Genomic DNA, 15,829 nt, shown 5'->3' with positions numbered 1-15,829 from the left:
ATGGTGTTCACAGGTCTCTCTTCACACACATGCCTTATAGTCTGGGATTTCTCTTCCTCCTGTATTCTGCATTCAGGTCAGCTTCTTTTCACATGGAAAAAGTGACCACAACAGCTTCAACATCCCAGTAGTCTTGTTACTAAAAAAAGAAGGAAGAAAGAGCTAAAATGGCTGTCAGGGCACTTATACAAACAGTAGTTATGAAGCACATGTAGTGTTCAGATGCAGTTCTCGTCAGCCATTGTACAGGAATTATCTTGATTTTCCAAAGATTAACTTTCAAGCCTTTGTACCACTTCTCCCTTTGCCCACAGCACATCTCCACTCCTCTTTTACTCCTTCATATGATGTTAAGGAACTGCAGATCTTCAGCATCCTCTCTCTGCTGATTCTACCCATGCATGACCAGTGCCTGCTGCCCCCTCTTTCAGAACCTGAAGTCATCCCGCTCAGAGAGTTTTCTTCAGCACCACAGTCCATCCAAACCTACCATCTCATGTTTGACCACCTGAATTCCTTCAAAACAGCCTCTATACAGTTTTTTCTTACAGTCTACCATAAATGCTCTTCTTTCATTTAGCTCAGTTCCTTAGATACTTCCTACATGGGAATCCAAACAGATCTGCACTGGCCATCCAGCCTTTCTTACTGATTTAACTCACTCTCACTCTTCTGTGCATATCCTTCTTTCACAACTCATTTATCCCATTTCTCTGGTTTTGATCTCTCTTTCCAGCCATTATCAATCCCATTTTTTTTTTTCTCATCCTTTTAAAGATTTTAAGTATTCTTTGCTGATCAGTTCCATGTTGCTCAGTTGGTTTTGGCCAAAGACCCCAAATAACAGGTCAGAATCAGCACACTGTAACATCATAGCCTGTCCCTCCGTCCTCATTTGTTAACAGGACTTCTCACCAGCACCATTTCAGGGTACCAACTGCATTCCCCATGGTATTTAATGCCCATTTGTGAGGTTCCCCTGCTGCTTAAACTCCAAGAGGACTGTGTGTAAAATCAGTGCCTATGAGTTCTTAACTCCAACTGCACACAGCAGCCAGAAGGTGGATGGATAGTTGCATTAAATGCTCTCATAAGTGAACAGTTTTGACCTCTCTCTGGAAATCTCCCAGCTTCAGAAGAGATACCAAGCATACCTGTCACCTGGAAGAGGTAAACACATCATGACAATGGGTAGTAGAAGGAGAAAACTAGCACAAGGGAGAAAACTGGCAAAGGGGAATAGAAGCAAAAATGAAACCCACTTTATCTGAAAGACTCTAAATCAAAAGCAAACCTTAATAGCAATGCCCAGAAATCACAATGTTCCTTCAATATAATGTCCATGGTGGCAATTAAACTGAAGGGAAAAACATGATACAACATTTGAGTTTGGAATTGTAGCAAACCTTTGCCTTTAGGTCTATACTAAACCCCTTTGCCTGCATTCATACAGGAAAAGTAATCAAGGATTGGAATTACCTCTATTCATCTGTTTGGGTTATTCTTGCCTCACGGTGCTGTAAAGACACAGAACTCCCTCTTCATTTTTTCCCAACAAAACCAAATGATTGCCCATTTGTTTCCACGCTCAAATGTGAAATAAAAACAAGGATCCCACACACTCCTTGTGCAGCCTCTGCTAAGGGACTCTTTCTTGGAACAAATTACAGTAATATGGGTCTTCTAAAGCAGGGACTCAGCAAACAAAAAAAGCAAGGGTTATGATCTCCTTTTTTTTATGTACTGGAAAGGCAGAATAAATGGCTTGTTTTACTTGATATAAGTCTTCTTTTTATTTAGCACTTTTGTTAAAAAAATTAGGTATGTCAAAAATGTTACATCTTTCCTCCAAAACAACCCAGAAATATCAGGTAGAAGATAGGGTTCTGCAAGTTTAGTATTGACAGCTTTTCTTCCACTTGCCAGGATTTTAAGGTAAATCTATTTTATAGACAACCTACAAAAGAGAATTGTAAACAATCAAAACAATACAAAGAATCACCCTGTTTCAGTTAATCAAATTCATTTGTTTATAATGTATGATCCTCCTAGTACTCCATAGTTTTTCATAAAAATGGGGTAGGCAAGATAATCTCACACTGTGAAAAGAAACAAAAGCAAAAATTCTATATGACATTTTAACACATCTTAGAAGAGCAACAAGAAGTCCTACTTTTTCGATTTTGCAAATAATTACATCAGTAATTTAGGAGCTGCACCATTATTTCCAAATGCATTATCTACAACAGGAAGCCTCAATTAAATCAGTTATTAAACCTAATTAATTAAAGTTGCATGATTTCTACACAGGTGCACTTGTTTTTGTCCAGGGGAGTCTTACTTGCACTTTGTCCTTTTTCTAATCAGCCCAAACAAAATCAATACATGAGAGTTGATACTGCCTGTTGGTAGTTGAAGGATGAATTCCAAGTCATTTAGTTACAATTAATTTGGAAACACTTTCTCTCCTACAGAAAGCCTACTGAAATTGCCTTTTTCTCTTATCTGAGAATCAATCATTCCACTTGGAGGGGCGGGGGGATACATCCCTTCACTCCGCGGTATTAAATGACTAATTAATATTTTCCAGGCAACATTTTAAGTTGAGAGGAAAAAGAGAACTTAGAAGATAACAGCTTGTCAGAGCTTGAGGAAAAGCTCCTGTCACAGAAATGGCCATGGCTGTTTAGCCAACACCAAGAGCTCCCACGAGCTGCTCCACACAAGGCGTAACACAGAGAGGTTTGCCGTAGTTTTGACTCATCTTCCCTCTCTTCCCACTCACATCCCACTAGCTTTTTAAAGTGTTTTTCATTTGCCTCTTCCATTCAACAGCTCCTTCAGGTTTTTCTCATGTCTCCTACATCATTCCTTGTTTCTTTCATATCCTCTCTTGTCCTGCTCTCCCTTTGTCTTCTGCCTTCTCCCACTTTTTCTTCTCCAAGACCATTCCCAGGCACTGTAAATGTGACTGCTCAGCAATCAAGCAGAAAGGGAAAACCCAGGCTCCAAGGGAACCTTACTGCCTAGGTCTAACTTGAAATAGACTGACATGGAAGCAATTAGAATGTAATTTTATGTAATAAAATGATTTATTCATTAGTACAAGGCAGGGATAAAAGCTTACAGCTGATGAGAGAAGCAGGTTTGTTACAGCTGTCAATTCCACCAGCAAAATGTATTAGTCATTTAATTTCCTTTTTTTTTTAAACTCCAAAAGCATCCTATAATTACATGTGTGTGCCCTTCCTTATAGCAGGAGATTTTTCACGGAGCTCTTTATTTTCATGAAAGGAGAACAATTAAAGTGTCATGAGATGATTGGTCTGTCAGTGAGTTTGATTGACCATATACTACAAAAAACCCATGCTTTTTTAAATAAATAATAAGATATTGGAATCAAAATACCTATATACTTTGTCATAGAAGGAAGGTTAGTAAGTATCAGGTACCTCAAGCATACTCTTAGCCAAGAGACTTACATGAAGATTCAGATGGTTTCTTTCCGAGGACAGCTGCTTTAACAGGAGTCAGTTCTTATTCCTTTACAGCTTTCAGAGCAATTTCAGCCTAGAAGTCTGATTATCAACATCCAAAGCACTTCTAAAGCTGGCCTTCCAACCCATAATGATTAGCCCCAGTGCAAGATTGCCATGGAAAGCATCTGCAACACTGATGACATGTGGAAGAGAATGAGAACATGAAAGCTTTGATCACCTCACACACCAGCCACAAGGCCTAGGTAAAGAGCACTCTGTTTGCTGTACCCCTCAGTGGTCACAGCTGCAGAGCACACTTCCCACTTTGCATTACCTCCTCAGTAGAATTTATGGTGGATAGGAGTACTCAAAGCTTGTCCCTTTCCTGTCTACTGGAGAACAGGAATACTTAATCCTCAGTAAGACCTTGGCTGAACAGTGGTTCAGTACTTAGTGGGACTTAGCTGGCAGCAATACATGGCAGAAAGGACCCTTGTCTAGTTCCAAGTTTCCCAGGTCCGAGGTCACTCCACCTCCCCCTACTTCCCATCTGCCCTCCAAGGACTTGGTATTCTTCAGAATATGAAATTACAGACTAGACACCAAAGCAAGGTGCTTATCACAGAAACTCTGGCGATGCTTCACTTTAGGCAAGATTCTCAACCTTTATTGGAAGCTGCACACGAGCATCAACCAGACCCTGTTTCTGCTATTCACCATCCAGCAGTGGAGAGCTGTCACGGGGGATTGGGTTGTTTTTAAGTGTCAGAATTCAGTAATTATATTAGCATGTATGGCTCTGTTAACATTTCAGACACCAAGATGAAAGTGCAAAGAGCCAGGGCTGTCCTTTCTGGAGTGGAGTGGTCATCCTTACTCCTGTTCCCCTTCATGACTTGCTAGCACAAGCTGCCAGCTCCTGGTGGGACCTTGAGCTTGCTTGGGGTTTTCCCAGTCCAGGAAACTGCCCCCCAATCACCATGATCCCCTAATTAGCTGCTGAATGTGCCTGCAACAGAGCTGATGACCTCAGCAGTCCTACATCATTCTAGTGAGAAAAGGTTTTCCTTCCAGTTAAACTACACCAAGTATTTTCAGATTCAAACTTTCCCCCATCAGCCACCAAGATCACAAACATTTCCAAGTACTTACACATCTGTTCAGCTCTGCAGGTGCACAGCAATCCATCCAAACACCTCCTCCAAGAAATCTCAGGAGGGATCTTCCCTTTACTGTGGCAGAGGGGAAGCACCTGCCTGTGCCAATCCCCAGCGGGTCAAGAGAGGTGATCCTTCCCTTTGACTCAGCACTGGTGACTTCTCTGGACCACAAGGTCCAGTTCTGGGCTCACAGCTACAAAAGGGACATGGACATACTGGAGAAAATGAAACAGAGATTCATGAAGATGCTACATGGATAGGGGGGATTTGCTACAGAGAGGTGGAGAGCTCACAGCCTGAAAACTGAAAACTGGAAGGTTCAGGGTGATCTTATCAAAGTGTATAAACATCAGATAAGGGTGTGTAAAACAAAGTGAACCAAACTCTTAATGAAAGGACACAGAAGGCACAAACTGAAATACAAGAGGTTCCATTTAAATGTAAGAAAAATTGTTTTTTTTATTGTCAAGCTGATCAAATAATGGAACAAACTGCATGGAGACATTTGAAGTCTGCATCTTTGGAGATATTTACCTCTCAACTGATCATGGCCCAGGGCAGCCTGCTGTAGTTGATCCTGATTTTGACAGGAGATAGGACTAGACAATCTCCTGCTGCCCCTTCCAACCTGGCAAAGAGTGAGGTGGATTTCTTTACCTTCTCCTGGTTCAGGATTCCCCCTCAGCCTCTGATCTTCAGTTTTCCTGAGAAAGAGGCTGTTAACAAAAATACAGTATGAGCTATTGGTCTGGAACACTTTGCTCCCTTTAAAAAACAAGTCTGCTTGCATCATACTTGAGTATTATTATTAATATTACTCCTACCAGGAACAGCTGAACAAAAGCAGGAGGTGTATTTCTCAGAAGTTCCACTCCTTCTGCTGCTTATTTCTCTGTCTGAAGGCAGCTGTGACTGGATCAACCTAAGTACCTCTGCAGCAGATATGCCAAACAAGCACAGTAAAGGGAAATCAACAGCAAATTATGACATGTATAGAAAAATACACTATTTTTGTAGTCAGGAACTGTTTGTAAAAGAAGAAGAGGCATAAAAACAGCCGGTAAGATTCTGGTAAACTCTCTCAAGGGACAAAGTCAGTCCCAGTTATGGCAGATATTTGGGAGGCAGTTGGGTCCCATACAAACACTGATGTAAATGCAGTTTCCTGCCTAGCCTGATGACAATTTACCAGAGGGCAGTGTGTTACCTGGCAGGTCTTCCCCTGTGAAAGACATATAGGCAGCATACTCTAAAGAGATTGTTGTCCAACAAGATGAGGCTCTTGTATCCAAACAAAGCTCAGTATCTTGCTAATCATCTACCAGTAACATTCTGGCCACAAAAGAGTTGCTGCTTGCAGCAGTGGATTTGACTGCCAGCTACGGACCACAGGCCTTTGCATAAAATAGATTAAAAACTTTTAAAACTGATTTAGAGATGTACTGAACAAGACCTTATAATGGAGAAAGTCTTTGTTGAAATCATCCTTGCAAGTAGAACCTATTAATTTGAGTGCTGCAGGTTTCTGCAAATGTCGTGTTGCCTTTGGTACAAAGCAACTCGTGTGCAGCTCCCAATAAAGGAAAAAATGTCAGCCACTTTTTAAGCTTCCTTGGGCTGACACATCTCAATTGCACACAGTTAACCCAGGCATCTGTTCCCTACTGTCTGCAACAGAGAGTTTATGGCACAGGTTTCCTCTTTTTCCTTTACCTACTTCAAGGTACTTCAAGTTCTCACATTTTTTTCTTGCTGAAATCAACCTACCTGATAGCGATGGCTTAAGGCAAAGTGATACATTAAAAAAAAATTCAAAAGACAGAGCCAAGTAGAACAGAAAATAGTTCTCCAGCCCAGCCCCCATTAAATAGTAACTATATATATAGTTACCCAATAGTAACTATACATCTGTGACACTCTGCCAGACAGATACCCCATCTCACTACAAAGCCATACATTCCAGAATTTAATTATGGTGAATTAGAATGGGTTTTTTCCTGCTAATATCACAAAGTCATAGAGTGATTTGGGCTGGAAAGAACCTTGAAATCATCTAGTTGAAACCCCCACCAGCTTTCACTAGATCAGGTTGCTCAGGGCCCCATCCAACCTGGCCTTGAACATTTCCAGGGATGGAACATCCACAATTTATCTGGGTAACCTCTTCCACTCTCAGAGTAAGGAATTTCTTCCTAATATCTGATCTAAACCCATTCTCAGTTTGAAGCCACATCTAACTTAACTTCTTTTGCTGTAAAATTCAATCCATTTATCCCCAAAGGAAAGACATGGGAACAACTCCGTTTTGTTCAGCTCTGTTCTAGATTTCTGCCTCCTTGAAGAACTAAACCTTCTCTTCTTTACCCAAGTCTTTTTTCTAGCCCATAGATCCAAGTTTGTAGACATCTGACTTTCTTATACTCCTCTCTAAACTGTCTCTGGTGAGTTTTTATTCTTCTTTAATGACTGATGTTGAAATCTGGAAAAGGTACCTTGGCCAAAAAGAGTTTCTCTGTTATTTTATTGAAATGAGAGAACATAACATGGACATCATGAATGAATGAATATGAATCAAGTCATGAAGACAAGTTTTAAGTCTTAAAAAATTCTGTCTTCTCCAATTCTTTATGTTGAAGTTGTTGGCATTTAACTTGATAAAGCTAATTTAATCTGGTTTTTAGGCTACTAACATGACTGGTGCATGGTCAAAATACATGATTTTGCATATTCTTTAGAAGTGACATACCCTTGCACAGCAATTTATGCCAATGAAAGTGAATTATCATACTAAGATTTGTAAAAACAGTGAAAAAATTCAGAGGTACTATACAGTGGCTGATAATTCATGGACCATTCCAGAATTAACATATCTTTTCTAATGGCACAATTGAACTTGTTTTCATAGAGCCCCACAGAGCAAAGATGCAGGTGAATTAAATGAAGACCAGAAAGCAGCAGTCACAGAGGAATCTAAATACAGATACCAGAATGAGTACCTGTATGCCTGCCAGTGCAGGAGAGTTTCAGCTGCCCTAAACATGAACAGACACATGGCAGAAATGGACCCTGGCAAGCATTTTTAAAAGCCAGGCTTTGGGTCAGTGAACAGTGCAGCCTCTTGGTGTCACACTATGATTGTGTCACACCATGATTGTGTCAGTAATTGGCCAAGACAGTGCCATGAGCCAATGTCCCAACACTTTCAGCTTGTGTGGCATTTACCTTAGCACAAGCTTATTTATACATCAATGTCTATCAGCATCTGAAAGGAGCATGGCAAGAAGATGGAGCCAGGCTCTTCCCAGTGTTACTGAAAAACAGGACAAGAGGCAATGGGCAGAAACTAATGCACAGGAAGTTACACCTGAATATGAAGAACTTTTTTACTGTGCAGGTAATTGAGCACTGGAACAGGTTGCCCAGAGAGTTTCCCTCACTGGAGATATTCAAGAACAATCTGGACACAATCCTGTGCCCTGTGCTCTAGGAAGAACCTGCTTGAGCAGGGAGGTTGGACCAGATGTGGTCCCTTTCCAGCCTCATCAGTTCTGTGATTCTGTGAACTGAGGATACTGATTTTATAATGAATGACCATAGGTTCAAAGATGCTGGTAATATATACACATACCCACACACACACACACACACACATATATATATAAATATATATATATACATATATAAAACACATTTATATGCCCATAATTTATTTCTTCTCACCACTGGTTCCTGAAAAAGCAACATTACTAGAGCAAATTCACTCTCATGAAGTAAGGCAAGTTCTGATTTAATAATGTATCTCTACCTACCTATCTATCTAAAGATTGATCCTTTCTGTAGGGCTTCTCAAATTCAGGTTTAGTAGGTGGCAGGTACTGTGGCTGGCATGGCACCTAGAAAGAGGGGACATTCCAAAACACATCACACCACTTGAGGATTTTAAATTGTAAGTGAATCAACAGAGAGTAACAAAAAAGCACATTTTCTGTAATTAAATCAGAGCCATCAGCTATTTGGGGGCCTGACACTATTTCTGCAGTAGCACTGACTTAACATTAAGCAAATGCTGATGGCTTCCTGCTTAAGCCAGCCCAGTATCACTCTGCAAGTGTCTGTGCACTGATCCATAGTGGAAGGTCACCTTCAGCAAATGAACAAATGCATTTCTAAACAATTTGTACAAACTATAAATTTTAGGTGGAGGTAGTGGTCATTTGGTAATCTGAATGTCTTAATGAGCTAGTGCTGCACTGAAGCACAGGAAGTTGTTTTGCAGATTTAAAAGGTCAGAGGGACAGATTTACTATGCATACATAGGAGCAATCAGACCTGCCTTCTCTCCTGCAACTGGGGTGAGACAAGACAATTCTGCCACTTTACTGTTGAGCTGTTTATCTGATGACACGCTAAAAAAAGAAATGAATAGATTTATGAATCATAAAATTATACTAACTGCAGTAGATGATGAAACTCATGACTCAGGCTACTAAGATTACCATGTCCCAAATTATACTACTTGCATTTCTTTTATTTATTTCTTTGCAGTTAGTATAATTTGTAGTTATCATCAATTAAATGACAGTCATAAACTGAACTTTTAAAAGATAAAAAAATTGGTCGTGATGTTGAGCCAAAAAGCAAATAATAATGTCAAAAGATTAACTTTATAAATGCCCTGAGGTATTAAGATATTAACACAACTTGCCAGCCTGTCAGCATGCCCTGACTAGGAAATTTTCAATACACCGAGTATTCAGTAAACCAGATTCAGCATTTTGGCTCACCTAAGAGCACTAACAGGTTGTTTTCTGACACTGTGTTCTTGCACAGGACTAAAAGTGTAATTTCTGTTAGAGTTAGGAGCAGCAGGAGCTAATACTACCTACTACTTGTGTTTGAAATAGTGTATGGGTGGTATGTATAGGCACTATCAAGTACACCTCAGATGAACTGTTTAGAGCTAGTTCCAGTGCATATTTATTAAGCTTCCCATCAAAACCTGTCTTTTTTAAGAGAAACTTTCACTGAAACAAAAATAACCACCAAGGAAAAAGAGGCATTCAAAAACCAAGTCATTGATATCCAGTATCTCCCCAAGCTCCCCACACCATTTCTGTCTGCAGTGTAGGAACAGAAGACTATAAATAAGAGTGAGATTTTTGATCCTGTCTTTAAAGAATAGCTCTTCCCTAGTGAAACAGTGGGAAAATCTGAAGCACACATGGCTGGAAGTCTATTATTAAGTTGGAGACTACAAAATACCCAAATGTTCAACCTCACAGTTTATGTACATTAGCAGTCATGCTACTTGCAAATGGCACCATGAAATAAATAACAGTTTCCAAGAGAACACTATCTACAATAGCAATGTTTGTAGAGGAAATGTAAGGAATTAATACTGAAATACAAAGTCTGTCAAGTCATGGTGACTGAACTATAAAGCCCCAACAGCAAAAGATGTCTCAAGAATGTAGCAGCTTTGAAGACATGTCACTGTAATATAATAAAGTCGGGCTCTGGCTAACAAAATGTTTCAAAAAAGTATTAGGAAAAAGGCATTCGTGTAAACATACTGTTGTGCAACCAGAACAACTTTGAAATATTTCTTTCTTTCATGTGATATGTTGGAAATTGGCCTTAACTGTGCCCACCAGTCACAACCAGCCTTCAAGCAGAGCTAAGCTTGGCTTTTGTATAATCACCATTTTGACAAGTATCTTAAATAAGAAGGAAGAAAAGTTGCTGTGGAACAGAATTGCATTTCCCAACAGCAGATTTGAACTTTAAACAAAGCTCTATGAGGAAAAAAAAAAAGGTTTTCAAAATAACACAACTTCAACTTCCATCAGCCTTTACCTGCATCTCCTGAGCTAGAGGTCAGCAGGGGCTTTCCTTTGAACCCAGCCTTCATCCCAGTAGTTGGACCAAACCATCTTCAGTCTACTTGCTCCAAAAGAGTTCTCCTGGTTTCTCTCCTGAGGGAGTTTAATTGATCCTGGAAGCTGAAGCACTTGTACACAAAGAAAGCCTCCGAGTTGTGCTGGCTATACAGATTCACACTGCATGTGACTTTTACACTGCACGAGGCTTCTTGTGTGTTTATTCAGTGTTTCAGCTGGTAGGACTTGCACAGCTTGCAATTTACCACAGTTCATGCAAACACAGCATAAAAATTTGAAGTGTGTTAATTACCATTTAAAAATCCTTCTACAGAGCTTCAAAACACTGGAAATACTGTCTGCTTGGTACATAACTCTCATTCCCCTACAAGGATTGTCCTTGTGTCTACTCTACTGCTGCCTGGGCAGGGCAATGGCTTAACCCACTCCAGGGTACATCAGGCAGCACTACGAAGAACTTATATCTCACAGAACTTCAGATTCTGGTAACACCACAAGAGACTGTCTTTGAAAGCAGCAGAAAAACTTTATTGCCAAAGTAGGGAGGGAGAACAGAAGAGAAGTTCTCAAGAATCTGGTTAGAAAGAAAAGCTGCAGCAGTGCATGGAGGGCTCAGTAAGTGATGGTGAGGAGGATGTACGTGTCCCCTCAGCCCTTGCAACTCACTGCATGCTCCCAGGGCTGTAACGTGGAACTTTTGCAGCACAGGCAGCCTGGGCCACGTCTGGGAGAAGAGAAAACCCAAGACACACCTGATAAGGACAAAACCTGCTGTTGAGGCATCCAAAGGAATAGCATTTTGCATCTGAAAGCCTCAAGGCTCACATTCACCATCTTCTTTGACTTCCAGCAAGGACTCTCTCCAGCGCTGTCATGTCTGTCAGTACCCAGTGTAACAGTGCCAGGTGGTACAGCTCCTGGCTTTGCTGAAACAGGCCATGGAGTTGGAAAAGGGGGTCAGAAAGAAGCCAGAGGGCTGCTAAGATGACAGATTAAACTTGCAGTACCATTTTAAGAATACCAGAAACTTCTGGTCCACACCAGGACTGCCAAGATGAGACAGAACAGATCCGGTCTGCTTGACTTGTACTAATGCTACCAATTGTTAAGGTTGCAGGGAAGTTGAACAGCTGAAAGTTCACAAGAGAAGAAAGGCATGTCAGGGAGTTCTGGCAAGCTTTCCCATCTCTGCACTGCAGGAAGTGCAAGGGGGTCTCACCCAGAGCCCTCAGGCAGCTGAATAGCTGCTGGCAACACAGCAGGTGACAAATACAAACCAGCATCACATCTTCACACAGCAGAGCAAACCCTGTTTCTCTCCACCTGTTGGTAACATAACTTACAGCATTAACACACAAATGCTAGGCATATATAACATACTAAAATATATCTACAAAAAGTCCAATTCAGCATTTAAACTCAGCCTTCTATGTGGTGTGGTCCTGGATGTACTGCAGTCCCTGAAGCTGCCAAAACCTGACTCCAACAGTAGATCCCATGTGCCATCACCACATGTGGTAGCAGCAGATTTAGGATTATTTGAAAATTGTTTATCTAGCCATGGTGTGTCTGCTGTGAAAAACACACAGTCCAAGAGAACTGCTGCAGGAGCTGTGGCACAGCACATTGTCTTAGTGCCTGTCAGCACACACCCAGAAATCTGAGGAAAGTTTTCACCAGGGTTTTAAATCATGTGAATGAAGATCAGGCTCTCAAACATTCATCACAGTCTAGAAAGTCATCAACTTGCAAGCTATCAGACTCTTGATTTGAAATCAGGATAAATTCATGCCAGTTTCTTTGCAAATTGGGGAAATTAAGTGACTGCAGATGAAATCAATCTTTGCCCATTTAGGGGAAGTTCTTGAGGCAGTTACCTATGAAGAAATATAATTTAACCTGCAGGCTATACACACATGCAGGAAAAAACTGTTAAAATACCAGTGAGTGTTAGTTAGAAGGACCCTAATAAGCAGAAATCTATTTTGAAGTAGAAAATACTCCCTCCATCCCTTCTCAAAACTACATAGGCACAAGTATTAAATACTGATGAAGTGAGCAGCAAACTGCCTGGCAAGATGTAGTAATGTTATTATGGATGTTAAGGTAGGCACCAAGAACAGGAGGTATTGAACAGGAGAGCAGGAGTCTCCAGAACTGAAATTGTTCCTCCTAAACCATGGAGATAAGAAATGCTGATGTTCCCCCAGTGTGCTGAAAGAACTCCTCTTCCCAAAGAAAAGCAGCCTCCTGGCAGGTCTGCAGGCTGGGTTGCGTAGAGCCAGAGGAAGTGGGTGCAGGTGCCTGAAGATAGCATTTCCTCTGAGGTAACTTTGTCACCATTTCTACACCCTAGAAGGCAGCTGTAGTAGCAGACTTGGGTATGATGTACTGGGGAAAAGCCAACACTGATTCCAAGGCACAGCTGGTGAGCATCAAGGTGAGGAGTGAGAAGAGAACCCAACTCTGAACAAGCATCAAAGGTAACAGTGCTCTCCAAAGAAAGCTGTCAGTGCCAGGGCTGGCACTGCAGGGCTGGCACTGCAGGCTTACTGCTAAAGGCTGAACACCTTACTTCACAGCAAAGCAAAACCCAGCCCCTGACAGGCCCTCACCATCCTGGTCTGTGCAAGGACCTGCTCAAAGCTGCAGGCACCAAGGAAGAGTGATGCCAGTTTCCTTTGGGCTTCTGGGAAGAAGCAGCAAGTGAGCAAGGAGGCAGACAGATGGTTCCTGCAGGATCATTTCAGCCTCCCTTCCCTGTCCTGCAGGCACCCATTTCCAGCCAGAAGAGATGCAGCTGAAAGAGATGTCTCAGAGCAGGCAGCCAGCAGTCCATTACCATACATTAGCATTCAGCTTTGGCAGGAGAGTTGTGCAACATCACCCTGAACCAACCATTTTCTTAAAGCCTCAGGCAAATAAGGAAGGAAAAGAAAGCCAGAGCTACAAAATTATCATAGAAAAATGTCAACATAGAAACAAACAGAACTGGTGACACTGAAACTTTAATCAGTGTTTAGCTCAAATAGAAAAGGTTCATGCATAACAAAAGGTTTCATAATACTTACAACTCCTAAAGAAATTTTGAATGATCTGCAATTCATTTTTCTTTACTCAAGCATAAATGATGACTTCTGGTTTCAGAAAAACAAGAAGGTTAACAATTTGGGGATTTAAGTACACTTCAGTTTGCATGGACTCCAGAGCAGGCAAATATTTATTCTAACATTTGTTACACAGCATGATACAAACAATCAGGTTAGTCTAACCTCTCTTCAGTGTTTAACTTTCATCGAAATTAGAGTTAGAATTTCAATAATGAAATTATTAAGATGTTAGTTAATAGGGAAAGAGTGCAATCAGTATTTGGAAAGCATTCCAAAAAACTTCTTAAATGTTTATTGACAAAATTGACAAGCAACTATTCTTCTGTGATTTCTGTAATAAAAATATTTATCACATTACCCAAAAATTCTACATAAAAATACTTTCATATTTTACTGTCTTTGGTTAGGTACACTTTACAGAAATCAAAAAATCAACATCATATAATGAAAAGAGGATGAGCATCTTACACACTATTCCATATAAAAAAATCTAATTTTGGTTTAAGGATGAAAAACCAAGAATAATGTCAAACATGAGTCTGCCAAGGGTGTCTTCTACCCACTGTGGACTGTATTATTGTACCTGGGGGCTCCCCAATTCCCCTGGTGCTGCTGCTTGCCTGGTACATACTGCATTTTGACATTCTTCATCCAACAACAGCAGCTTCAGTAACTCTCCTGCAAAATAGCAGTCTGCCAACAGTGCTGTCCAAGAGCAACACCCAGAGGCTAAATATACTGCTACAGCAACACTGCACACTCTGACCCGCTCCTTCCTGAGAAGAAAGGAAAGCTTCATAAAGATAAACAACAATTTCCTGTACAGATAAAGACCTGACAAAATTTTTCAATAGAAATACAACAGCCAAGTGTTGCAGCCAAACAAACCCATTCATGAAAATCACACCCTCATAGCTACTGCCAAGAAAAATATTTTATAGCAGGTGATATACGCACACAGAGCAAGTAAACAGCAGGTTTTGCAAAGGTGTGTGTAGAATATTTTGGTTGGCAGCAGCACAGCAAAGGAGCAAGTAGAAGAATGACTGCTCTCTAGAAAACCAATTGCATTTTTCAAAGGCAAAAAGACAGAAAAGAGGAAGGGTGCTCACCATTTTTTTACCAGTTTTCAAAGCAGAATATTGGGGAGTTTACTTAAATCCTGAAGGCAGTTACTGTAAGAACAACTGGTCTATGCAATAAAAACAAATTTTCAGCAAAAAATAATATCCTAGAACATCTTTAAGAGGAATATGTTATCTGGATTTAGAGCATGAAGAGGGATAGAAAACTCAATAAAAAAACAACTCACTAAAGTTTCATCTTAAAGATGTCTGGCATCTAACAGGACTGGTCTCAGTAAATGTAAAGCCTACAAATGGTAAAGAAAAAGGCTGACAAACCAAGAATACAACCAATAAAATCACACTTATAACTCCAAATACTAAATCAGAATAAAACATACTGAAAAGAAAACACAGTAAAGACTGTACAATCTCAAAAACTCAATGCACCTACCAAACCTTTTATACTTTGATATTTGAGATCAGGTCAATGATTTCAAAACAGAAGTCTTAAACACCTGATGGCAAAGTTTTCATCTATTGAGTAGGGTTTGCTCTGTTCTCCTCAGTTAATCACTTTTTTTTCAATCAGAAATTTCTCAGAATTTTGGTTTTTATGCAGCTCATACTCTTCACCTGGGTGCAGTGAAACTGGAATCACATCAACTGCGAGGAGGCAATCATTCCTCAGCACCTGCTCAGGCATCAGTCTGCTACAGCAGAGCCAATCTGGGAGAAGAGATTTAACTTTATCATCCTACAAACAGAGGGAGAAGGATTTCATCAGTAAGCAAAACAAGCTCGATTAGAAATAACAACCAAGCATTTGATGAGCACATCTTGTAAGTTCTTAGAGCCTGAAGCCTTCAAAAGATGTGGTACCATAGCATTCCCAATTGACAGCAACACTTAACATCATAGTGCTCATTAACAATGACATTCAAGCAAATGTTCAGCACCAGATCTGTGAACCCAGTGCCAGCCAGAAAAAATGTGAGGTTTTGAAATTTTGAAATAAGAATTCGCTGAACTACTATAAATTACAGAAATACTCAAGTTGGTCTTTCTATTGAGAACAAATGAAACAGGTGCCATTCACCTTCTGTAACTTTTTCT

The 15,829-nt window shown here is 40.5% G+C and overlaps 1 long non-coding RNA gene across 1 annotated transcript; it reads right to left on the bottom strand.

The window, feature by feature from the left end:
• Positions 1-5,201: 5,201 nt before the first annotated feature.
• On the bottom strand, positions 5,202-10,739 carry LOC143695724 (uncharacterized). Its single transcript, XR_013185243.1, has 4 exons — positions 10,496-10,739; positions 8,449-8,532; positions 5,464-5,571; positions 5,202-5,355 (listed from the first exon to the last, which is right to left on the bottom strand). It is a non-coding gene; the product is annotated as an uncharacterized LOC143695724 (long non-coding RNA).
• Positions 10,740-15,829: the final 5,090 nt, after the last annotated feature.

Source organism: Agelaius phoeniceus, chromosome 1, assembly GCF_051311805.1.
Source record: "Agelaius phoeniceus isolate bAgePho1 chromosome 1, bAgePho1.hap1, whole genome shotgun sequence".
In the NCBI taxonomy this organism is placed as follows: domain Eukaryota; kingdom Metazoa; phylum Chordata; class Aves; order Passeriformes; family Icteridae; genus Agelaius; species Agelaius phoeniceus.
This window is presented reverse-complemented; position numbering and strand designations above follow the sequence as displayed.